Consider the following 26,818-nt stretch of genomic DNA (forward strand, 5'->3'; position numbering starts at 1 on the left):
GGCTGATGCTCTCCCGTCGATGCCACCTGTGCCTCTTGCCATGGTGGAGTACCGGAGTCGATGGGAGAGTGCTTGGCAATCCAATTTATTGTGCTAAATCGACCCCTGCTGTATCGATTACTGCCCATCAATCCCGTGGGTAATGTAGACAAGCCCATAGACTGGAGATGTCACTTTACAAGCCGTTACTAGCATATTTATACTTCAGCATGTTTTTTTGCATCATGAGTGGTGCTTTTTTGTTGATGATCATAGTGGTCCCATCTGACTTTGGAATCTGAATCATTTTACTAAAATACTTTTAACAAGCTTAAAAAAAGTAAACTCTTACAGTTGTTTTAACACTGGCATCCCAAATAGGCTTGGTAGATCTGGGAATTAAAGCTAATGGGACCTGTTAAATGTAATCTTGTAAGACAATCATTTGGAGACAAAGCAAGTGAAAGGATCATAGAATCATAGAATGGAAGGGACCTCAAGAGGTCATCTAGTCCAACCCCCTGCTCAAAGCAGGACCAATTCCCAACTAAATCATCCCAGCCAGGGCTTTGTCATGTGTAATCACAGGATCATGTGTAATCACAGGAACAGTCAAAATGGTGGTAGTAGCTCCCCTACCTGACACATGGAGGACGTAGTTACAGCAAACCACAATGGAAATAACTACAGGAGCCACACAAGTCTTCTGAGAAATAATACCAGTAGTCTCCATGTCAGTGAGTGCATTTTGAGTTAATACTGTAGCTCATAACAAAATATTGAATCATAGGACTGGAAGGGACCTCGAGAGGTCATCTAATCCAGTCCCTTGCACTCATGGCAGGACTAAGTATTCTCTCTAGACCATCCCTGACAGGTGGTTGTCTAGCGTGCTCTTAAAAATCTCCAATGATGGAGATTCCACAATGTCCCTAGGCAATTTATTACAGTTCTTAACCACCCTGACGGGAAGTTTTTTCCTAATGTCCAACCTAAACTGGCCTTGCTGCAATTTAAGCCCATTGCTGCTTGTCCTATCCTCAGAGGTTAATTACATAGAAAAAAATATTTTAAAAACATTAAGGCTGCACAGTCAAACACTCAAGTTTGAAAATGCCCAAATTGTCTGTGCAATTTTCATTTGCCGCCCTTGTAGTTTTTAATTACGTAATCGCATACTATCTCTTCCATAGGACTCCTGCCGGTTTCAGTGAATGGGTAGTTACTCAATACTTTTCATGCTCCTCTTTCCATGTCTGGCTCTAGGCCTTATTTACTTCACACCACCCAAACTTCCTGCACTAAAATAAAATACAAAGTCATTAACTTTTTCATGAATGTTTCTATGGTGCTAACTCTAGTATAAGTGCTGCACATCTTTTAATGAATTAATCTTCACAACAGCCTTGTGAAACTGGTGGTCATATTCCCATTTTACAGGTGGGGAACTGAGGCATAGATATTAGTCAACATTGTCAAGTGTCCACTAATTTTGAATGCCCAACTTGAGACATCGAAGGCCTAATTCTTTTCAGAATAGTTAGCATTTTTCTAGCGCTTCATACGCTCAAAGCACAGATCCCATTGACTTGAGTTGTAGTTGTGAATGCTTGGCACTTCTGCAAATCTGGGCCTAGACATTTCACGTTGGGAGCATGCATTTAACAGCCATTTGTGAAAAGTTTGGTTTAAGTGACACGCTGGGGATTTATACAGAACTCTGGCAGAAACGGGGTAAAATCCAGTTTCCCCAAGGCAGCAGTGAACACCATAGCTATGCCATCTTTTTATTCCCACTATTTAATGCTTCATTTGCTGTGCACCTTCCAGCTTCTGTGACAAGTGAGGCAGGAGTCCTGCAGATTACCCTAATTCATTTCCATAGCGGAAACCATGCCATAGACTGGATAAGGCAGGAGTCCTGTGGCAAAAGGTATTTTATCATGTAATTCAAGACTTACCATAATGCATATGCACAACGGGGCTGAATTAAGCTTGCACAGGCAATCTTAATTTGGGCATTCTAACTTGAGTGCTTGACTTTGCAACCATAACATTCTTTTAATGTAGCTTTTTGGATGCAATTTCCTTACTTTTAAAGAAGCAGACTGGGGGGGAAAAACAAATTCCATCACATGGAACCATATTGACTCCCAATTTGGGTCAACAGCAGGATTTGGAAATTCAGATCAACAGCACAGACATCTACTGCTTGAGCTAATGGGGTAACTAGTAGCATTAGAAGTCAGTTATTGTCTGTGATTCTGAATAGGATGAGACCCCACATTTCTGCCAGCAGAGACTTGGGACTTGTCAGTTTAATTCCAGGTTTTGGAGGGGAGTGTGTTCTAGTGCTTATTCTGTCCTTGTACCTCCTCACTAGCTTGTCCTTTTTCCCATTTCTCATCTCTTTTCGTTCTAGTTAGGGTTTCCTCCCTACATAAGAATGGCCATAGTAGGTCAGACCAAAGGTCCATCTAGTCCATTGTAGTGTCTTCTGACAATGGCCAATGCCAGGTGCCCCACAGGGAAGGAACAGAACAAGTAATCATCAAGTGATCCATTCCTTGTCACCCATTCCCAGCTTCTGGCAAACAGAGGCTAGGGACACCATCCCTGCCCATCCTGGCTAATAGCCATTGCGGGGGGGGGGGGTTTCAGCTCCTACGTGGGGGGTAAAGAGGCACATTAACTTGCTCTCCACCCCTCTCTGCAGGGCTCTGCATACACCTCGTCCATACTACCGGGGTGCCGGTAGGGGAGGGGGTGCATTGAGACCACAGCAGTGTCTCCTTGCTCTTAGTTCTGTTCCCAGCATCACAGCAGCCAGGAGGCACAATTGCAGGGAAAATTCTGCTCAGACCTGCAGTTCTCAGGTTGGAGCGTTCAGTGCAGACAATCTTTGGAAAATTTGGCAGCCAAACTCAAGTCTCTACTGAGCATGTGGGATATAAGCCTCCAATAAATCTTGGCCAAATCTGGGGAAATTTTCATGGGGTTGGAAAAGGCACAACCCTGACAGCAGTGCAACCATTCTGCCCCATCTGATCCTTGCTGCAAATCATGGAGGTGCTACAGTATCTCAGTGAAACTGTTGCAAACTTTTTTTAAATATGTGGAAGATGTTTCCCCATTATTGTATTCTCATACAGTTTAACTATTTTAGCTGGATTGTTCCCAAAATATTTAGCCTTGGATGGAGAAGTTCTACTGTTCGGGCTTAATTTTGGCAAAGTTTTTATAAGCAACTGAAACTGGGTCTTATAATGAAAAGTGGTAGGCAACCTTAACTAAAGGCAGCACTACCAGGTCTGCCTTTCATTTACCAGACACAAGTTTCTTAACTTCAGCTCCTTAACTAAGTCAATACAACTTTCAGCTGAACATGTAAACTTCCTTTCCCATTTGACGATTGTTGCATGTTTAGATCCACTGTAACCTCAGTGCACTCATTCAAGACCATTGCTCTTCTCTTTTGACACCAGCCAGTCAGAGGAAAGGAACTCCTCTAACATCCCAATGTTTCTTTTCCACCTATCTCTCCTTTTGCCGCCTTCACACGCAGTTGCATTGATGGTCAGGGTCTTATGTTTTTATAAAAATGCGTTTCTCTCAGCAGAATAAAGGCTATATTATGTAAAGCTGGGAGACTTTCTTTTCACCTGACTTGGAGTAAGACTAGTTTCTCATATTCAAATTGCTTTCAGCCTGGAGGGTATTGAGAAACATTTCCTGATGATCCCCCATCACCTGAAATGTTCCATAGGGGAGAGACCAAAACGAAGAAAAAGATCCAGTTCTTCCCCTAGAATAGTTTCTACACCCAGAGAAGTTAAACCCATAGTCTCTAGCAGCCCCCCCCGTCACAAAGCAGAGGCCTTTATTTCCTGCTTAATTGCCAAGCACTTTTCTTTTTTTCTCTCCACAATAGCCCGAACTTATGTGAGGCCCTCTCGTTAAGCCTCCACAACAATTCTTTGTTGCATACAGCTCTTTCAGGACCTGACTTCCTTCCACTTATCTGAGTGGAAGACTGCAATGGAGGCTAGCTTTCTCTCCCACTCAAAGGGTTGGAAGGCACTAGCTTACTTGCATCAGTGTAAATTAGAGAGTTATATTTAAAATTCAGTTAAACCACTGCAAACCCCAGTGTGGATGTTCTTAAATGAGTTTTAAGTACCTTGTATCAGCTGAGTGTAATGTGGTAAGGGATCAGTATTAGCAAGGATTAAATGAATTTAAGACCACCTACATAGAGTTTTACACCAGTCTAAATTGTTTTTAAACATATTTTTAATTAAACACTAAGTTGCTCCTATTTAGAAAAGGCCTTAATGTCTCCAGGAGAGTCAAATTCCCAGGTGAGTATCAGACCATACATGGATTGTTCCTTAAGACTGATTTCTTAGTAACACCTGCATCAGTTCCTTTGGGAGGGCATGAGACATACTCTTATGACTCATTTGAAAAGAAAACTGGAACTTTAAAAGGAGCTCACGGCAATAGCCACAGGGCTAACTGTAATACTCTTGTAATATATTTCCTCTAGTGGGTCTCAAATCCTTGATAATGGTGGGTATATATTTTCTCCATTCTAGAAATGGGGAAATAGACAAAACTTTTTTTTAGTGTGTTGCCCAATATGCTGTGGACCATTATCAACTTGACATAGAATCTGGGTTTCATAACTCCCCATACTCTGCTCTGATTGACTCACTCATTTACAGCCTTCTATACTGGATAATTTGATTTAGAAGACATCATACCAGGAAACAGGGAGTACAGATAATATGTAGGGTTTTAATTAGGGCTGTCAAGCAATTTAAAATAATTAATCGTGAGGTTAAAAAAATTAGTCGCCATTTTAATCATACTATTAAAGAATAGAATACCATTTATTTAAATATTTTTGGATGTTTTCTATATTTTGAAATATAGTCTGGGGGCTTCAGCTCTGTGCCCTGAGGGGGACTGAAGCCTGGCTCAGGACTCCAGCCCGCCCCCTCCCCGGCGTGTGGGGCTCCAGCCTACCTGCTGCCCCCAGAGCTGCAGGCTGGGGCTTCAGCCACCCCACTGCTGATGCCTCCCTCCTGCTCAGAGGTCTGCAATTAAAGTGTTTAAAAAAATTAACACATTAATTTTGCTTTCAGTTAATCACAGGCATTAACTGCTATTGGCACTCCCTTCATTCAAATTTCTCCCAAATACTCATTGGTGAGCTTATAAAAGTGTGAGGAAAGGAGGTATGTGGCTTGTTGGGCTGGGATATGGACAGAACAAGGAGTAATGGTCTCAAGTTGCAGTGGGGGAGGTTGAAGTTGGATATTAGAAAAAAAACTTTTTCACTAGGAGGGTGGTATGGGTTACCTAGGGAGGTGATGGAATCTCCTTTCTTAGAGGTTTTTAAGATCAGGCTTGACAAAGCCCTGGCTGGGATGATTTAGTTGGGGATTGGTCCTGCTTTGAGAAGAGGTGTGGACTAGATGACCTCCTGAGGTCCTTTCTAATCCTGATATTCTGAGAGTCTATGGAGGTCCATTGCATACCAAGGGCAGTATGGAAAAATACAGAGGTATTGTAGCTGGGAAGAATCTTTCAGATAAGCTATAAAGGAGGCATCTGTTATTTGGGGACAGTTTTTAGAACAGCTGCTTGAAATAGTTCTTGTACATCATATCTGTCTGGCTACCTCTCTTGTGATGGTCACTCCATCTGCAAAAGTCTGGATCCAAATCAGGTTCTTTTGTTAATCAGACACCAGAGGACCCTCTCCCATCCTTCGGCATCACATTGAGAAGAGAACCTCATAGATAGGAGAAACTTGGGCCACATTCCCCTTGGAGAAGTAGGAACTAGCACTCATGAGGAGGTACAGAATATAGAGTTCTTAGTTACCACAAAATTAGTAAGCTTTTCTCTAGTGTCAAAGGATCCCCAAAGAGAATGTTCTAACCAGAATAACTATCCGCTCTCCAGAAAAACTTGTGTGGTCTTATTTTTTAGTAACCAAGATCCTCTCAACACAAAGTGATCAAGTTGCTGTAATAGGCAACACTCCCATATGGAGCTAATGATGTGGGCATCTGCTGATGTCAGTGACCCCAAGAGACTCTGAATTTGAGGCCATTCCTGTTTACCCAAGCACATCATCCATAAATTAGTACAGGGCCCCAGGCTTTTCTGTTCATGCTATTATAATACTGGTAACTGTCCCAAAGATAGAACAGCTGCAAGCTCTGCAAACTGAGAGAGCACATTTAGTGTCCGGGAACAGCTCTCCCACCTGTCCAACCCATGGCTGAGTGACTGGAGCGACTTGCTGCACTTGTGGATGAGGAAGCCAGAGGGCAGTCAGTCTATTTGAGCCACTCTCGGAGATCCTTCAGACATAAGCCTATCTCAGTTGTGGAGCACATAGTTGATGGAAAATGCAGCAGCTCTGAATGATATGCTCTTGCTTAAGGTGCTCTCTGAGTCTTCCTGCATGCAAAATAAGTGACCTGTGAACCCCTTTCTGAAAATCCCATTTCCTGGTTTTCCACAAGGAAAGTCATTATTCAGACCATCTTTGTGCTTATTTCTTTTCACTCCAGTCTCTACTGAGTTTCTATCTTGAGCCCAGATCTGAAGAAAATAAAGCCTGGGATGCTCATGGTTGCACGAGGAACTCACTGGTTGAATACAACTTTAAAAACCTAGATCAAAAATTTCATCACGGAGGCCTACGTAGACTTACTTAGAGGACTAAGAAGTCATTTTGTTGTGCTCAGTACTACAGAAATGCTTGTATATAATGCAAATATTTCTACTCCCATCGTGCTGCCAATCAGCACAAGTGGTATTCCAGAGTTGTCTTTTTTTCCCCATGTTCTTACCATTACAAATTAGACACTGAATTCTCACCAGATATGACTTTAGAGTGCAGTTTGGGAGTGTGTTCCCTCAAATCTTTTGCTTTCCCTCTTTCCCCATTTGCTTTTGGATTTTATTTAAGGATTGCTGCAAAGATCCACTTGGTTCTGAGTTAATCCCCTGAAGATGCAGAAACAGAAAATCTGCCTGTTCTGATTGGATTTCTGTTTCTCTTTTCCCTAATTCAAGAGACTTTTTTCCTTAAATTCAGATGTCTGTAATTTCCTAGGACACTTAAGCTTTTTAGTCTTTCAGGAAAGAATTTAAAGTAAGCTTTTCTGTGGAATTATCATTTAGAGAACATGGCAGCGTTAAGCTCTCAGATAAGAAAATGCCAAAGTTAAAGTTGAGGATGCAATCCTAACTGCCCCCTTGTGGCTATGCCTGTAATTATAAAGCCAATTTTTTTTTTTCTTCTCAGTACTGATTCAGACTGAAACTGCCACACGTAGGGTGCTTGTACAAGGAAGAGGTTGAAATGCCAGTGTGATGTTCATTGCTCCTACTTCTGCTGGTTTGTATTGAAAAAGTCCGGAAGTGATAACTTGAGGCCCCTGGGAAATAAAGATATTTCCTCCTCCATTGTGGCTTTGGCTGTCAGGTGCTACAGGTTCCACTTTTCACCTCTCCTTTTTAGCTGGACGCTGCCACCCACTATTTACCTATCTTAGTTCAGTTCTGCACACAATTAGCTGTGACCAGGTCTTCAAAGGTATTTTAAAGGAATTCGGGGTGCTTGGGGAAGGATGGTAGTAGCTTGCACACTAAATCTTGACGTTTGCAGCTGGGAGGGGGAACCACAAATGAATGGCTTGTCAGTGAGCTTCAGATTTGCTAAAACTGACCCTGCTGTTTCTCAGACGATAATGTATCTTACTGTGGTTTTTCTACAGTCTTAAGAACATAATGTAGTATCTTATGGTACTTTTTAAATTTTGCTTACGTGAGTTTTCTTCTTAAAGTCCAGTATCTTTGTTACCATACACTTTTTATAGGATAAGCACAAAGGTTGATATTTGAATAATTTGGTCATCTCTGTACTATCCATTTATTTTCAAAACAGCAGTGCAGGCTTTTTTTTAGGTGCAATTAACTTTGAAGCTAATCTGGCCTGTTTATGCCAGTAAATGTTCACTGCTCTGTACAATGTAAAATGTTTTTCATATTGGCAACTCTCATAAACATAAAGTAGTTTACAAGACTGCAGGATACTGCATGTGTTCTTTTTTTATTTTTTTATTTTTATTTTTTGCTCCTTCTGTTTGAGGATCTCCAGGTAATTTTATAACACATTCATTAAGTCTTCCCCAGCTCACAAGATGTTGTATTATCTATCTTCTACAGACAAGGAAATTAAATCAGGTATTTTGTCCAGTTATGAATCAGGGACGGAGCCGGAATACAAATTAGGACTTCAGCTTGCGTTTCTCTGCTCTTACAACTTGACTAAATTTCCTGTTTTTTTAAAGACAGCTGGACTAGAAAGTAAGGTGCAGGATTAATTCTGAAACTATTTAATTAGTTCTATTAATTGAGATGTATTATAGAATCACTTTCAACTGGTGAAGGAAAACCCCCAGAGGACACCAGAGACTTTAATTCCTCCAGTTGGGTGAGTTTGCTGCCTATCAAGAGCAAGATCAACCCGTCAGGAATGTGTGTGCTGGGACCCAGTTAACAGGTAAACATTCCCATCTTGGAGTTTTGTTTCCATAAGCAGGATGTGGCAATAGAGGAGCGGTGCAGCGTGTCAGGCCATCTTTAAACAACATAGTTCTTGCTATTTCTGTTTAAATCCTATAACTTGGACTGCCATAAAATTGACACGCCTGATTAGTAGCTACTTGACATGGCTCTGCTGGAAAAGCAGAATTTAGAATATTGTCCTCAAGCAGGGGGAATTATCACTACCCTGCAGATTCACATTCTTTAGCCATCTAGTTAATGCGAATGGAGTACTGTGAGTGCTTTGGGGCCATGATACAAGTTGTGCTCTCTAAATATACTCTTACTTCATGCGCTCATAGTGAGTGGACTTATAGGCTCTAAATCTTTACATTGTTTTGTTTTTGTTACATAACTGCACTCAAAAACAAAACAATCTACATTTGTAAGTTGAACTTTCACGATAGAGATCACACTATTGTACTTGTATGAGGTGAATTGAAAAATGATTTCTTTTGATTATCATTTTTATAGTGCAGATATTTGTCATAAAAAGATAAAGTGAGCACTGTACACTTTGTATTCTGTGTTGTAACTGAAATCAATGTTTGTTTGAAAATGTAGAAAAACATCCAAAATCTTTAATACATTTTAATTGATATTCTGTTTAACAATGCAATTAAAACTGCGATTAGTCGCGATTAATTTTTTTGGGCTAATCGTGAGAGTTAACTGCGATTAATTGACAGTCCTAAAAATCAGCTTATTTACAAAAGTGTTTTTTCTGAACCTTAAGCCAGCAAATTACTTTCTATTTCTGCCTCAGTTTCTCACATGTAGAATAGAGGTAATGATACTTACACTCATTTCTAAAGTGCCTTGAGATCTACTGATGAAAGCACTGTATAAAAGCAGGAGTGGTAGTGTTGGTATTATAGCAACATGGGAGTTTTGACATTAGATTCCATTTGATAACATATGTCCTCTTTCAATAGATGATGGCTGCCAACAGGAGACTCAAGTACCCCCTAAAAACCAAAACTTGAATTGAAATACACTTTACCTATTATATATGGCAAAAAGAACAGGAGTACTTGTGGCACCTTAGAGACTAACATTTATTAGAGCATACGCTTTCGTGGACTACAGCCCACTTCTTCGGATGCATATAGAGTGGAATAAATATTGAGGAGATATATATATACACACATACACAGAGAGCATGAACAGGTGGGAGTTGTCTTACCAACTCTGAGAGGCCAATTAAGTAAGAGGAAAAAAAACTTTTGAAGTGATAATCGAGATAGCCCAGTACAGTTTGATAAGAAGTGTGAGAATACTTACAAGGGGAGATAGATTCAATGTTTGTAATGGCTCAGCCATTCCCAGTCCTTATTCAATCCTGAGTTGATTGTATCTAGTTTGCATATCAATTCCAGCTCAGCAGTCTCTCGTTGGAGTCTGTTTTTGAAGTTTTTCTGTTGTAAGATAGCCACCCGCAGGTCTGACATTGAATGGCCAGACAGGTTAAAGTGTTTTCCCACTGGTTTTTGAGTATTATGATTCCTGATGTCAGATTTATGTCCATTAATTCTTTTGCAGAGAGTCTGTCCGGTTTGGCCAATGTACATGGCAGAGGGGCATTGCGGGCACATGATGGCGTATATCACATTGGTAGATGTGCAGGTGAACGAGCCACTGATGGTATGGCTGATGTGATTAGGTCCTATGATGATGTCACTTGAATAGATATGTGGACAGAGTTGGCATCGGGCTTTGTTACAAGGATAGCTTCCTGGGTCAGTGGTTTTGTTCAGTGAGGGGGGTTGCTGGTGAGTATTTGCTTTAGATGTGCACGTGAATGAGTAGTGCTGTAGAGGGCGTTGTGTTCAGCATGGCTGAGGTTATGGGGCAAGTGATGTTGCTTTTCCACAATTTCAGCCTTTGCACATTGACGGAAGCAATCTATGTAGAAATCCAGTCTGTTGTTTCGACCGTCCGGAGGAGTCCACACAGAATCCTTTTTTTGTAGTGCTGGTACGGGGACACTACTGTGCTAATAAGCGATGGTCACATAAATACCACCCTATACCGGAAACCTACTGACCGCTACACTTACCTGCATGCCTCCAGCTTCCATCCAGGACACACCACACGATCCATTGTCTACAGCCAAGCTCTAAGATATAACCACATTTGCTCCAATCCCTCAGATAGAGACACGCACCTACAAGATCTCTATCAAGCATTCTTAAAACTACAATACCCACCTGCTGAAGTGAAAAAACAGATTGACAGAGCCAGACGAGTACCCAGAAGTCACCTCCTACAAGACAGGCCCAACAAAGAAAATAACAGAACACCATTAGCTGTCACCTTCAGCCCCCAACTAAAACCTCTCCAGTGCATCATCAGAGATCTACAACCTATCCTGAAAGATGATCCTTTACTCTCACAGATCTTGGGAGACAGACCTGTCCTCGCTTACAGACAACCCCCCAACCTAAAGCAGATACTCACCAGCAACCACACATCACTGAACAAAAACACTGACCCAGAAACCTATCCTTGTAACAAAGCCCAATGCCAACTCTGTCCACCTATCTATTCAAGTGACATCATCATAGGACCTAATCACATCAGCCATACCATCAGGGGCTCATTCACCTGCACATCTACCAATGTGATATATGCCATCATGTGCCCGCAATGCCCCTCTGCCATGTACATTGGCCAAACCGGACAGTCTCTCTGCAAAAGAATTAATGGACATAAATCTGACATCAGGAATCATAATACTCAAAAACCAGTGGGAGAACACTTTAACCTGTCTGGCCATTCAATGTCAGACCTGCGGGTGGCTATCTTACAACAGAAAAACTTCAAAAACAGACTCTAACAAGAGACTGCTGAGCTGGAATTGATATGCAAACTAGACACAATCAACTCAGGATTGAATAAGGATTGGGAATGGCTGAGCCATTACAAACATTGAATCTATCTCCCCTTGTAAGTATTCTCACACTTCTTATCAAACTGTACTGGGCTATCTCGATTATCACTTCAAAAGTTTTTTTCTCTTACTTAATTGGCCTCTTAGAGTTGGTAAGACAACTCCCACCTGTTCATGCTCTCTGTATGTGTATGTGTGTATATATATCTCCTCAATATTTATTCCACTCTATATGCATCCGAAGAAGTGGGCTGTAGTCCACGAAAGCTTATGCTCTAATAAATTTGTTAGTCTCTAAGGTGCCACAAGTACTCCTGTTCTTTTTGTGGATACAGACTAACACGGCTGCTACTCTGAAACCTGTCATCATATATGGCGTGGCTACCAAGCTTCCTGCTAGGGGCACTGTTAGAATACTGCTAAGATTTGTTCCAAAGGGACTCTGGTTTTGGTGCATTTTTTTTAATGCTATACTCTTGGTCATGTGTATCCCATACGTGCCATATTGGGTGTTCATTATGTAGGTGCTGATTCAGCAAAGCACTTAAGTACATGCTTAACTTCAGGAAAGTGATTAAGCTTAACCATATTCAGCAAAACACTTAAGCATGTGTCAAGTGAGTCAAGCATAATGTTTAATCTGATTGCATTGTATTTTGTTTAGCAGTTTCTTTAATACGGTTAGTGTCAGAGCCACTAGAGGGCAACAGAGAACTAATGGGACATGCTAGAGGTGATATATAAAGCATCCCTTATTTTCAAAGTAAAGCCACTGATAGACCCTTTCAAAATTATTCTAATGAACAAGCTTCTAAGTAAAATTGCATTTCCTATCTACAGCAATCCATTCATCCACCTGTCTCCTGTCAAGGAATCCCTAGAGTAAGCAGCGGTTGCTTGCTAACCCCATGTACAGAGGTCATCTCCCACTCTGGTAGGCCCAATGTTTTCTGGGTCTTAATGTGTCTAGACATTGGAGGATATATATTTAATACCAAACTACTGACATCAGCAGCTTAACTCTACAGAACAGAGCCAGCACAGCTCCCTGAGTTCCTTTATCAGTGGTCCCTGTTTAAAATAGAGTTACCAGATAGAATGAATTGATATAACTTGATAGCTCAAACACACAATAACAACCAGTGAGTATTAGAAAACAGGCAAATTGGGGGGACGGTATGCATAGAAAGGGGGATGTGTGGTCTGCTTACTTGAAAATGCTGCAGCCAATTCATGCAGTGCCCGAAGTGGTAAGACTAAAGACTTCTTAGAACTCCATTCCCATATCCTTGGACTTCTTCTGGTTCTTTGAGTGTAGTCCTGAAGGAGGAAATGTAACAACAAATTGGAGGATTCTAGGGATTCCAGGCCTGTCTTCCCTACGTCTCAACTTTCCTAAATGCAGGTGTTGAGGAATAGGATGAGGTGGCAGTAGTGATTTATTGGCGGGGGGGAAGCAGGTCATGGCTGGGATCACACGTTAGACTTTAAGAAGGTAACTGAGATAGGTTATGCACATAAACTATTAAAGTGTGGATAGTATCATCTCAGTCCTGCCCTCTTTCATTGGGCCTATAATTACAAGTCTTATTTGCATTAGTTTGTCCCATTGGAATGAATGGATCTTTGTAAATAAAAATCACAAGTCAGGTTGCTAAGGGGATATACAAATATGGCAAAAATCTGTTGGCTAATAAAAATATCCTGTTTCCTGACTGAAATCTGACTTTTGAAAAGTGTGACAGAAGAAACTGCTTGTAGGCATGGCAACCAACAGAGTGGTAGCATATAAATGATGTATCTGTATGCTTACTGCTTTAGTTTAATCTGATGTCTTAATTCCTTCACCCGCCAACAGTGAGGCATTTTACTGGCTTGAAGTGTATGTACCAGCTTTTTGCCATCTCAGATCTCTAACCAAGCATCTGACAATGAATAAATTGAAGTCTTAGGAGAGCAAAAAGTCATTTTGTATGACTTCATAGTAAAATTGTGATATATCATACAACAAACTGGACACAGAAAACTGAATAAGGCAATTCCTGAGTTCTGATGACTGGAGTTTTGCTCTTGAATCCTAGAATATCAGGGTTGGAAGGGACCTCAGGAGGTCATCTCGTCCAACTTCCTGCTCAAAGCAGGACCAATTCCCAACTAAATCTTGATGACAGAGTAGTTGTCAGAATTACCAATGAGGGTTGTGGCTGTGTAGTAATTCTGAATTAGCAATCATTGCAGATGGCATGACTCAAAAGGACACTTCAAGTCAATGCTTGGTAACTTACTGAAGGCTTCAGAGCACCATATCAAGAGTCCAGAGGCAAGCAACCCTATAAAACTTACATAATTTCTGTATAAGCACATCGTGAGAGTCATGCCTCATTCAAGTTAATTCACAATGAAAATATAGCCAGTAACAATTACAAATGCTCTTGATTAACAAGTCTCTACTAGAGTTGTGTTAAAACCAGGAGAGTATAACAAAAGTTAAAGATATTATTTAAAAAAAAAAACAAAAACAAAAAAAACCAAGAAACCAACTATGAGATCATCCAGTTCATTTCCCTAGGGCTAGTGAATGGTTGCTCTGTGGGACATACTGTATATCAGAGAAGTGTTAGGCTGCTAATATTAAAGATTTAACACCTATTCCCTTCAGAGTAAATTGCACTAATGGTTTAGTGGGTGGCTCATTGTTCAGAGGAAGGAGACCAGACAATCTGAATATAGTCGATCCACTGGGAACGTGGAACAACCACACAGCATTTCTAATGTCCCACTTCTGCTTCAGTATCCTAAACCAGTTCTGTCTTTCACATTCGGAGGTGTGTTGTTGCAATCTCAGCAGTCAGTGGGGAATGAATAAGGTAGGGTAAGGAATAAGAATACATAGTCCATAATAGCAAAGAACAAAAATGCCTTTTTCCTTCTGGATAAATCAGCTGAAGCCAGGTAATACTGACTGCTAGCACTGAGGGAAAGGGGGAGAGCTGATGCTCACAAATGGAGATGCAGTCTATTAGGGGATAGGGTACAGATTGGTTTTACTTGTGATTATTACAGTTTTTAAGGGGCAAATCTTTTCGACAGCATGGAATATCCTGGTGGCAGTGGATTCAGTGTTCCATTTGAAATGGATTCCTAGTGTCTTTGCATGGGATGATGTGTACCATGGAGTACTGCTCTATGAGGGATTCTGGACACCAGAGGAGAGTCAGGCCAGGAATGGGGTCTGGATCTGCAATTACATGGATCCACTGGTCACTCTCATCGAAGGGGGTATGCATGGATGGGAAAGCTTCTGTATTCCCTCCCCTTTGCAGGAACCTTCTTACACCAAGTCTGTTTGCTGTGGCTTAGTGTAGGGGGGGACACTTTGCCTTGAAAGAATAGAGCCTTTGATAGTATTGGTCACTCAGAGAGAGCTCTTTGGAAAAAAGGAATATGAGATCTTTAGCTCCAAATTATAATAATAAGGGACTGAACTGCAGTGCCAAAGGCACCTGGATGCTTAGACTACATTTCAGTTGTGGTATACGGGACAATGACATCTTTATAAATATCTGCAAAAGTAGTGATACCAGTGCTTAAGGTCCCTTTACTTCCCTGTGATATTAAATTATGCCCTAATCACAGCTCAGTCAATGAGCTGAATTCTATTTTGCTCCTTTCTGAAAGAATGCAGATGCTGGTGTAAGGAAAGGAGAAGTGAAAGCCTTTTGGTTATATATGTCCTAATACACCTGTACCTAGATATAACGCTGTCCTCGGGAGCCAAAAAATCTTACCACGTTATAGGTGAACCTGTTATATTGAACTTGCTTTGATCCACTGGAGTGCGCAGCCCCGCCCCCCCGGAGCACTGCCTTACCGCGTTATATCCGAATTTGGTGTTATATCGGGTCGTGTTATATCAAGGTAGCGGTGTATAAAAATTTTTCCATGACTAGTGGGGATGGCCATGTTAATGACTTATTAAATGAGCAGATGCTTTGGAAATGGTTGGTTAATCTCCTGTTTCACTGAGAAACACCAGTCAGAAATTAATCTTATTCATGACATTTTAGTAGTGTCTGTTTTTAAAATGTCTTCTCTCCTGTGTTTACTAATACGTTTTAGCCTCCCTCCCCTTAGGATATTCATCAGATGCTACAAATCTAGATGTATGGTAAGTAGTAATAGTTTTTCATTCTCATGCTTCTGAAGAGCAAATTGGACTCAAATTGCAGTGTAGTTTAGTGTTTGTATTTCCTCCCTATTGCTGTTTTTAGGCATTCTTGAATCATCTCGTCCAAATAATTGTTCTGTTCTTCTCCATGTCAATACATTCACCATTTGAAATCAGGCTAGATCAGTTGAATTGCATCTTGGATAAGCTGTGAATTTATATTGGAAAAACTTATAAAATATTTTACAATCAAAATGTGCATGTTTCATCTGAATAATGGAACACCATTCTGGGAGAAACACTGGGATGCAGAGGCAGAAATATGATTGGTAATGTCCCAACAATTTAAGCTGCACTGAATTGCTTCCTAAAATATATGACATGACATTTGTAAACCAGTGTCTTGGGTGCTTAGTAAAGCACAAATGTTTAAATTTTCTTAGTGTTGTGCTCTGCAGGACATTCAACGAGAAAAATTCAATAACAGGGAAGTAGCTGCAGTGAATCTCTGCTTACACCAGGCTTAACTTTGGTCCAGTAGCTCTTTATTTAAAATAGCCTGAGGTGGAAAGTTTAATTTGTGATAATTAATTTGATATATTTTGTCTTAATTTCTCAAGGTTTGTATAACAATTGAGCTTTGTTACACATTAATTTAGGAAATCATGGTGTTCCAATGCTATGTTGTAGGAGTGAACTGATGGGATGTGCTGTTTGGCTGAACGCCTTCTGCCACCCAACAAGTGCACCAATAGCAGACTGATTTGCACTCTAGAGTGTCTAATTGCTATTAGAACATGACTCACAATATTTATATTTAAACAGTTTTACTTTTGGTGGGTGAGAGGGTTTATGCAATATATCCTTCCACTTTGAAAACCTAGTGGAAGGATAAATGAAAGGTAGAGGAAGTTGTATGCCTCTTCTGTTTACTATTTTGAATATTGTTACATTCATTTTAAAAATCTTTCTCCTTTTTAACTTTCTAGATTGCCTGGATTTCTATTATCTAGGAGCCTAACCATAGTTTGTGGCCCACAGTCCTTGCTTTGTCAGAAAAATTTAAGCTCCCATTTACTAATATATTAGAACTAATTCTGTTAGCAAATATAGAAAATTAATTGTCTAGCTCACAGAATCATCTTCAGCATCTAGCTAATCTTTAAGACCGTTCACACTATTAGTTCTTTAGCTGGGCAGGGTTCAGTCTTAAACAACTTTCTATGGCAGGAAATGGGGGAAATATTTCTGCTATTGTGGATTATTTTTTCTTAATTCCCTTCATTGATGCCTAAAGTGATGAGTGGGAACCTCAGAGCGCACTTATAATGTATCATTGGGGAGCTCACTCAGAGTAATACTGCAGTACTAGTGCAAGTGACTGATGCCATGCAAGAGGGGATGGAAGAAAGGAGAAGGCAAAGTAGAGTGAAAACCCCACCACCCTTGTCAGCTAAGTAGAGAGTTCAGTGACTGAGAAGGCTCAGCTTCCTTACTGTAAAAAGAACAGGAGTACTTATGGCATCTTAGAGACGCATAAGCTTTAGTGGGCTACAGCCCACTTCTTCCTTACTGTGTGTCTGATTAGGATTGTGAGAGGGAAAGCAGACATCGGGAATGACTCTGGCTCTCTCCTTGTTCATGACTGCTTCCCTGAGTCTTCCATGCTTGAAGTAAAGCCTCCTGCCTGTGCAGCACTCTGGCTTTAAACCTCCTGAATAGCGAAGACATTATTACATGGGCAGGCCCTTGGAAGGTGAGATCTTAGTGCTACTTTCCCCTTTGGCATGAACATCCATTAAAAGGGCAGGAGTTTTGCCTCTTTTTGGGCTCTGTTGGCTTGATGTTTAGTCAGCTTTCCAGGTAGAGGTCTAATAAACTGTTCGAAAGATGAAGTGCACTGACCTGTATCAACTGAACCTTACCTACATGCCATCAGTGAAGGAAGTGGGTAGAGTTCTACTAGAACTTCAGAACAAAGTGTTTCCCATGATTCCCTTTGTTTTTCTCTCCAGATCTAACGTGGTTCTGATAGTATGCGTACTTGAAAAAAGAACAGGAGTACTTGTGGCACCTTAGAGACTAACAAATTTATTAGAGCATAAGCTTTCGTGGACTACAGCCCACTTCTTCGGATGCATATAGAGTGAAACATATATTGAGGAGATGTATATACACACACACACATACAGAGAGCATGAACAGGTGGGAGTTGTCTTACCAACTCTGAGAGGCCAATTAAGTAAGAGAAAAAAACTTTTGAAGTGATAATCGAGATAGCTCAGTACAGTTTGATGGGGCTAAAACCTCTCCAGCACATCATCAGAGATCTACAACCTATCCTGAAAGATGATCCTTTACTCTCACAGATCTTGGGAGACAGACCTGTCCTCACTTACAGACAACCCCCCAACCTAAAGCAAATACTCACCAGCAACCACACATCACTGAACAAAAACACCTACCCAGGAACCTATCCTTGTAACAAAGCCCGATGCCAACTCTGTCCACATATCTATTCAAGTGACATCATCATAGGACCTAATCACATCAGCCATACCATCAGGGGCTCGTTCACCTGCACATCTACCAATGTGATATATGCCATCATGTGCCAGCAATGCCCCTCTGCCATGTACATTGGGCAAACCGGACAGTCTCTCCGCAAAAGAATTAATGGACACAAATCTGACATCGGGAATCATAATACTCAAAAACCAGTGGGAGAACACTTTAACCTGTCTGGTCATTCTATGACAGACCTGCGGGTGGCTATTTTACAACAGAAAAACTTCAAAAACAGACTCCAATGAGAGACTGCTGAGCTGGAATTGATATGCAAACTAGATACAATCAACTCAGGATTGAATAAGGACTGGGAATGGCTGAGCCATTACAAACATTGAATCTATCTCCCCTTGTAAGTATTCTCACACTTCTTATCAAACTGTCTGTACTGGGCTAGCTTGATTATCACTTCAAAAGTTTTTTTCTCTTACTTAATTGGCCTCTCAGAGTTGGTAAGACAACTCCCACCTGTTCATGCTCTCTGTATGTGTATGTGTGTATATATATCTCCTCAATATTTATTCCACTCTATATGCATCCGAAGAAGTGGGCTGTAGTCCACGAAAGCTTATGCTCTAATAAATTTGTTAGTCTCTAAGGTGCCACAAGTACTCCTGTTCTTTTTGCGGATACAGACTAACACGGCTGCAACTCTGAAACCTGTCATTATGCGTACTTGGATTTTCTTGTGTGTTTTGATCTTTAGTCTCTCTTTTGTATTTCTGAGGCCCATATTTTCTGGATTAAACCTCTGCTCATGTTCTGTTTTTCAGTTTGACTTAAGTTTTTTGGATACAGAGTGGCTACAAATACATTATGCTTCCAAACCATTACTTAATGACCTCCATTTGTTTGTAACCTGCTCTTACACTTTGTTAAGCAAACTAAAGGCCTGCGGTTCTGAGGAACTTATTTCCTGATTGTGATAGGAACTTTCTTTGCAACTCTCACTTAGCAAAAAAAAATTGAAATAAACACAGAAGCGGAGGAGGTTAAAAACCATCAAGGTGCACAGGTGGCCCACCCTTTCATTTTAGGGAATACATCTACCTGTTTCTGAGGCATGATCCGTGCTCCAAGAGAAGGTAAACCCCTCCTCTGAGGCCCCTGCCACTGTCTTGCAGGAAACATCTTCCTCATTCCAGAATTGTAAGATTTTCATGGTGGTACATACTCATGAATACATAGTTAAGCATCTGGTTCCATTTATATCCAGAGGTACTGTTAGCTTCCAAGGAATTCTTCTTTTTCCTAGAACCGTGATAAGGTGGATTTTGCCAGCAAAATTCCAACTTTAATCTTGTTTTTAATTGCAAGTGGATCCACATCTGCTGCTGCTTATAGACTCATAGACTTTAAGGTCAGAAGGGACCAATTATGATCATCTGGTCTGACTCCCTGCATGCTGCAGGCCACAAAATTATCCCTACCCCTTCCCTGGACTCTGCTGTTGAAGTCCCCAATCCTGGGGTTTAGTGACTTCAATTGGCAGAGACCCTCCTGCTAGTGATCCCTGCCCCATGCTGCGGAGGAAGGCGAAAAACCTCCAGGGCTCAGCCAATCTACCCTGGAGGAAAATTCCTTCCCGACCCCAAATATGGCGATCAGTAAGACCCCGAGCATTTAGGCAAGAGTCTCCAGCCTGACCCCTGTTAGCCATTATATTATTTACCTACCATTGTTTGGTATTCTTTGGCTACTATGTTTGACCATTAAACCATTCCCTCCATAAACTTATCTAACTTAATCTTAAAACCAGACAGGTCCGTCGCCCCCACCGTTTCCCTCGGAAGGCCATTCCAGTATTTCACCCCTCTGACAGTCAGAAACCTTTGTCTAATTTCAAGCCTGAACTTCCCCGCGGCCAGTTTATATCCATTCGTTCTCGTGTCCAGATTAGTACTAAGCTGGAATAATTCCTCTCCCTCCCTGCTTGTATTTAATTCACATGTATCCTCATTCTAATCTCTATCTGGGATATAGGTAGTACTTACATTAAGCAAGAAGAATCCCCCTGTCGTCCTCTGTAGCTTCCTGTCACCAAAATATGGTCACTTAGAAGACCTTCTCCAAATATGTATACATCTCTGTGGAGACAGCACAGCACTTTGATACTAAATAAATAACTTCCTTTGTTTATAATACCCCTTCTGTTCCTGTTTTTTCTCCAATTAAACAATGAACCATCACACACTCTGCTGTCATTGGTAAAGTGAACTCCAAAATCCTTATCCCTGTCAGTACATTTCATAAACAGGTTGCTTCACAACTGTTAGCTCCATAATACCTCCCTTATGTTATGCAGCTTTCTGTGGGAGTGGGGCTGTTTGCAAATTCTGAATCCCTTGTTCAGTCTGGATTACATCTTTGCTCTTCATTGTGTAGAGATGGTAGGAATGAGGCAGCACTGGTGGATCTGTGACTATGCAAATCTATCAGCCATTGCTTTTTCCCAGAGGGAGGAGCACAGCAGATGCAGAGTGGCTTACTGGGAAGGAATTGTGTGATTTGGCAAGCTCATACTTCCCCAAAGTTCCACACACTGAAGTTTTCTCTGGTTGCCTTCATCGTGCAGAGAAATGGCCCCATGTTGTGAATCACAGCTGTCAAGTAGTTCTTGAGGAATCTTAAAATTCATAATTTCTGCAGAATTGGTGATCATTTCACCCATTCACCCCTTGTGATTATCCTGACTAGCTACAAGATGTTCTGTCAGTAAACTCAGTGGAACACTGTTACATATGATGTTGCCTGCTGTCTTTAATTTTAGTGTCATGGATTGTGCTCATCACTGAAAATCCCTTCCATGGTATTAAGTAATTCTCTGCAGCTCATGTGCCCCCTCAGCCTCCTGTGGTTCCATCAATTGGGACCGTAAGGCCTTATGGACAACAGGGGAATTAGCTAAAAAACATTTGTTTGTTTGTTAGTCTAACTGTAGTGTCTGATGCCACCAGACCCATCTACTGTAGGGCTCCCACCAGTGCAGCTTGATAAAACTCCTTCTGCATACAAGGCCTGTGAGAAGTGTCGTGCAATACCATTCATTCTGTTTTCAGAAGTGTTAGGAGAGACAGTACTTACTGAGTCCAAGATTGTTAGATTGCCTTTTATTGGTATTGCCATAGTGCTTAGTTCCACTCATGGCCCTGGGCTCCACTTGGCTGGGTGCTGTACAAACACAGAACAAAAAAGGTCCCAAAGAGCTTACTATTGAAGTAGAAGACAGCAAATGTACACCTGTCAATCTGTCCATACCCAAGGACACAATGAGACGGTAAGGGACAGTAACCAAAGTAACAATCTGTTCTATAGCTGATCTTTTAGTGGCCTCACATGAGATTTCCATTGTACAGCAGGAAGAACACACAGTAAGTAGTCTGTACACCATTCCCAGACCTCTACCTTTCTGATTCCTACTTGGAAAGTGGGTTTGGTTGTTTTTGTTTTGTAAGCACACATGCCTGTTAGTGTCTGGCTCAGATTAAAGTGTTTGGTGTTTTTCCCAGTGTTTCATACTACACCATTTCAAGATAATGCCTAATTAATCAGATACAAAACAAATATTTTCTCTATTCAACTCCAATTTTGGCTTATCTGTAGAACCCAAAGACACCATATACATAAGGTCTGCCAGTTTGCAGTACAGTAGAACCTCAGAGCTACGAATACCTCAGAAATTGAGGTTATTCGTAACTCTGAAATGTTTGTAACTGAACAAAACATTATGGTTATTCTTTCAAAAGTTTACAGCTGCACAATGACTTAATCCAGCTTTGAAACTACTATGCAGAAGAAAAATGTTGCTTTCCCTTTTATTTTTTTAGTAGTTTGTTTATCATAGTGCTGTACTGTATTTGCCTTCCCGCCCTCCCCTCCTCCTCCCCCCCCCCGATCCCCCCTGCTGCTGCTGCTCTGGTTCCAAGTGAGGTGTGTGTGGTTGACTGACCAATTCATAACTCTGGTATTTGTAACTCTGAGGTTGTACTGTACATTGCCAGATATTTCCTTTGGGAGATGGATGTTTTCATTACTAATACCTAATAAAATCTGCTGTGGAAGGGAGGCATTGGCTACAGAATATCATATTCACATCTTTAGAGGAACAAAGTGGTTTCCTGGCAAAACTTGGCTGTGAGGCTTCATCCATCCATGTTATTTACTGACAGTTGTATATCAGACTGTATCTACTCATCCAGCACCAGCCTCCTTTGCCTTGAGGCAACATGGGTCTTAACAGATTTTTCTGTCTGGGATGGTCTTAGATTTACAGAAAACCTATGACAAGGTCCCTCACCAAATGCGCTTACATAAATTAAGCTGTCATGGGATAAAAGGGAAAGTCCTTTCATGGATTGAGAACTGGTTAAAAGACAGGGAACAAAGGGTAGGAATTAATGGTAAATTCTCAGAATGGAGGGGGGTAACTAGTGGTGTTCCACAAGGGTCAGTCCTCGGACCAATCCTATTCAACTTATTTATAAATGATCTGGAGAAAGGGGTAAATAGTGAGGTGGCAAAGTTTGCAGATGATACTAAACTGCTCAAGATCGTTAAGACCAAAGCAGACTGTGAAGAACTTCAAAAAGATCTCACAAACTAAGTGATTGGGCAACAAAATGGCAAATGAAATTTAATGTGGATAAATGTAAAATAATGCACATTGGAAAAAATAACCCAAACTATACATACAATATGATGGGGGCTAATTGAGCTACAAGAAGTCAGGAAAAAGATTTTGGAGTCATCGTGGATGGTTCTCTGAAGATGTCCATGCAGTGTGCAGAGGCGGTCAAAAAGCAAACAGGATGTTAGGGATCATTAAAAAGGGGATAGAGAATAAGACTGAGAATATATTATTGCCCTTATATAAATTGATGGTATGCTCACATCTCAAATACTGCATACAGATGTGGTCTCCTTATCTCAAAAAAGATATACTGGCACTAGAAAAGGTTCAGAAAAGGGCAACTAAAATGATTAGGGGTTTGGAATGGGTCCCATATGAGGAGAGATTAAAGAGGCTAGAACTCTTCAGCTTGGAAAAGAGGAGACTAAGGGGGGATATGATAGAGGTATATAAAATCATGAGTGATGTGGAGAAAATGGATAAGGAAAAGTTATTTACTTATTCCTATAATACAAGAACTAGGGGTCACCAAATGAAATTAATAGGCAGCAGGTTTAAAACAAATACAAGGAAGTTCTTCTTCACGCAGCGCACAGTCAACTTGTGGAACTCCTTACCTGAGGAGGTTGTGAAGGCTAGGACTATAACAGCGTTTAACAGAGAACTTGGTAAATTCATGGTGGTTAAGTCCATTAATGGCTATTAGCCAGGATGGGTAAAGAATGGTGTCCCTAGCCTCTGTTTGTCAGAGGATGTAGATGGTGGCAGGAGAGAGATCACTTGATCATTGCCTGTTAGGTCCACTCCCTCTGGGGCACCTGGCATTGGCCACTGTCAGTAGACCGGATACGGGGCTAGATGGACCTTTGGTCTGACCCGGTACGGCCATTCTTATGTCTTCCTTTCTCACTCTCCTTTAGGGCTGCCTTATCTGTTATTAATATAATCTAAAACATCTCTTCTTCCTTGTGTCCTTTTTATAATTGCTATATCCTTCTGTTGTTTAGTTTTAGAGTTTAATTATTTCCAATTCATTGTTTTGATAGCTTGGTTTAGCAACACTACAAATAATTGGAGTCTACACTAGAAGTGGAAGCCAATATTGTGAATGTTAATGGTAATGAATCAAACTTAAAACCTCTGTAATGTACTAACATGGGAAGACTTGGATGCTAAGTACATCTTTTGCTTGGCTAGTATCTTTTCTCTAGTGTTGTGGTTTTGCTATATATTTTCCAAATCTTAATAGCAATGTCTTTTTTAAGAAGTAATGAAACAACATTGTTGAGGTGCAAGCTGATAACAGAATGGTACGTAAGCAGCAAAAAGCCTGTACTCTTAACTTTCCTTAATATTATCTCATCTTAGATTCCCAGAACAGTGTGTGAAGTGTATGGAAAGCAGCTGAAACCAGGATAAGATCTAAAGAACAATGCAAGAAGAGCTAGGAACACATTTTTAGCTGTCTAGAGGTAGCATGGTCTGAAGCAATGAACGCTGGTTGGAATTAAGGACTTGATCTGCCACTGACTTGCTCTGTGGCCTTTGACAAGTCACTTCACTTCTTTGCCTCAGTTTCACCATCTGTAGAATGGGAATAGTGCATATTCACCTATCTCACATGGAAAGCACTGTATAGGTACCAATTTTTTTCTCCAGGCAGCTTGCGTACATGTTCAAATTAAGTATCACTGCCTGCTTTGTGGTGAGAGAATGCAGCTTTCTATCACGGATAGGTGGTTAAGGACAGGTAATTAAGTGCATTGAAGTTTTAAGGTAGTGTTTGCTGTGAAGCCTAATGAAAAGTGACTGTGGCAAGTATGGCAAGATTCTTTATACAAGTTTTGCACAGACTTCTCATTTATAGGGGACTTCAGTTTAAATTCCTGAATTGCTACCCTCATACCAATGAATGTGATTGGTCTTGTTGATACCCTGACTAGATAAATATTTGTTTAGAAGCTGAAATGTTTAATGAGAAATAATGAACCATAAGAGTTTGAGAGCAGGAAAATGAGATCATTGGCACAATCCCAAATTTCCTTTTATTAGATCTTGTATTTTTATTTACTGTTCTAAATCAGTCATAAGAATTCAGACTAGAAAGGAAGAGATTCAGGAGAACATTGTGGATACATTAATGGTGCAGGTTAAACAGAGTTGCTACAAGAATTCTCAAATTAAGCATTAACTGCTACAACAATGTATTCAATCTATATTTTGGAAGAAAAAGGCCTTCTTTTGTCTTGGAATACATTGGCACTATTAAAAAGGGACAAATGACAGCTAGAAAAATGATGCAACAATAGCATTGTTTAGACTGCTGTCCTCTTCAAGGAGTTCCTGTACCTGCTGATCAGACAGCATGGGATCCAAGAAATGAACTACATGTGTATCAAAATATAAAGGTGGGTGTTGTAAGTGTATTTACAGTGTTCTCTGTTGTAGTTTGCAGTGTATTGAAAACTATGCATATGTATTGTATGTTTTTATTGGTCCTTTTTTGTAATGGCCAGTTTCCTCTAATAAACATCTATCTAAAGTCAGTATTTTGTGGCTGTTTTCCAAAGGTCTGGGTGTTTTTCAAGTCACCTGATCTCCATGCAGCACCCTTTCCCTGCTAAACCAAGAGGAATCCTCTGTCATAACCATTCATAACCAATCTGTATACGAGCTCTCAGCTTTCAGCTAAAATATTTTCCACCCTAGTTTTCAAAATACATGTAGCTCATTTAGATGTTCTGAAGATGTTGTATTGGCTCAACTCAACTGTGAAAATATCAATAAAATTAAACTTTATCCAGTGGTTCCTGTGGAGCATGGTTCAGTAACTTTGGCTATGGGGGTGGGGGGTGGGGGAGAATCCCCAAAACAAATCAAAACAATTAAACTCAAACGTTCTTGGTTGAGATCATGTCTCTTTGCCCCAATTAAGGGCCAAGTCCTGATTGGAATTACAGTAGTGTAAAAGAGTCACTTACTTTGAACTTACATCAGTGACTGAAAGAGGAATTTAGTATCATCTTGGTTTTACTGTCAGCTGCAGTGGTGCAATTTAAAAAAAAAAAAAAAAAAAGTTAATCGAAATACCTGCCGGAATGCAGATGTCCACAACTGCAACACTCGCTGCTTGTGCCAAAAGTATGTGCTGAACTGACTTCAGGCATTGAGTGTTAGGTACCAAAAATGTGGAGAAAGGGAATTGCCATACAAAATGCAGGCACAGATGCAGTTTATAGTCCCTTTCACCTATGGGAGCTGTTCTGACCAGTCATGACAATCAGCTGGACTTTATTTTTAATTCTGAATGCATACCTTACTAGAGACAGAAGTGGATTCCTTTTCCTTTACTGTCTTCTCAGCGCAGTTTACCAACATTCCAATATAGCAGTATCCACAGAGATGAAAAAATCAGTCAACCCTATCAACTTAATAGAAATGAAAGTTCAAGATCTGGGACAAGATGTTGAGGTCGGCATGTTTACTGGTACCTGTGTGGGAAAATTTGATGAATTAAAGGAAACAGAGTATCCTGACCCTGCAGGCTCTTCTCATTAGTGCTGGGCAGAATGAGCTGGGAAGTTCTTGACTTAGTTTATAACCTTAAAACTGACTTCAACCTCCTTGGACACACACTAGCAGATTTAAAGGTAGCCATCCTACAGCAAAAATACTTCAGGACCAGATTTCAAAGAGAAACTGCTGAGCTTCAGTTCATTTGCAAATTTGACACCATCAGCTCAGGATTAAACAGACTGTGAATGGCTATCCAACTACAGAAGCAGTTTCTCCTCCCTTGGTGTTCACACCACAACTGTTAGAAGAGGGCCTCATCCTCCCTGATTGAACTAACCTCGTTATCTCTAGACTGATTCTTGCCTGCATATTTATACCTGCCTCTGGAAATTTCCATTACATGTGTCTGACGAAGTGGGTATTCACT

At 40.7% G+C, this 26,818-nt stretch overlaps 1 long non-coding RNA gene across 1 annotated transcript; it reads left to right on the forward strand.

The window, feature by feature from the left end:
* Positions 1-5,397: 5,397 nt before the first annotated feature.
* LOC117868157 lies at positions 5,398-25,421 on the forward strand. Its single transcript, XR_004643576.1, has 3 exons — positions 5,398-8,572; positions 15,644-15,677; positions 24,244-25,421. It is a non-coding gene; the product is annotated as an uncharacterized LOC117868157 (long non-coding RNA).
* The last annotated feature ends 1,397 nt before the right edge of the window (positions 25,422-26,818 follow it).

The sequence above is a fragment of the Trachemys scripta genome, chromosome 20 (genome assembly GCF_013100865.1).
Source record: "Trachemys scripta elegans isolate TJP31775 chromosome 20, CAS_Tse_1.0, whole genome shotgun sequence".
Taxonomy (NCBI): Eukaryota; Metazoa; Chordata; order Testudines; family Emydidae; genus Trachemys; species Trachemys scripta.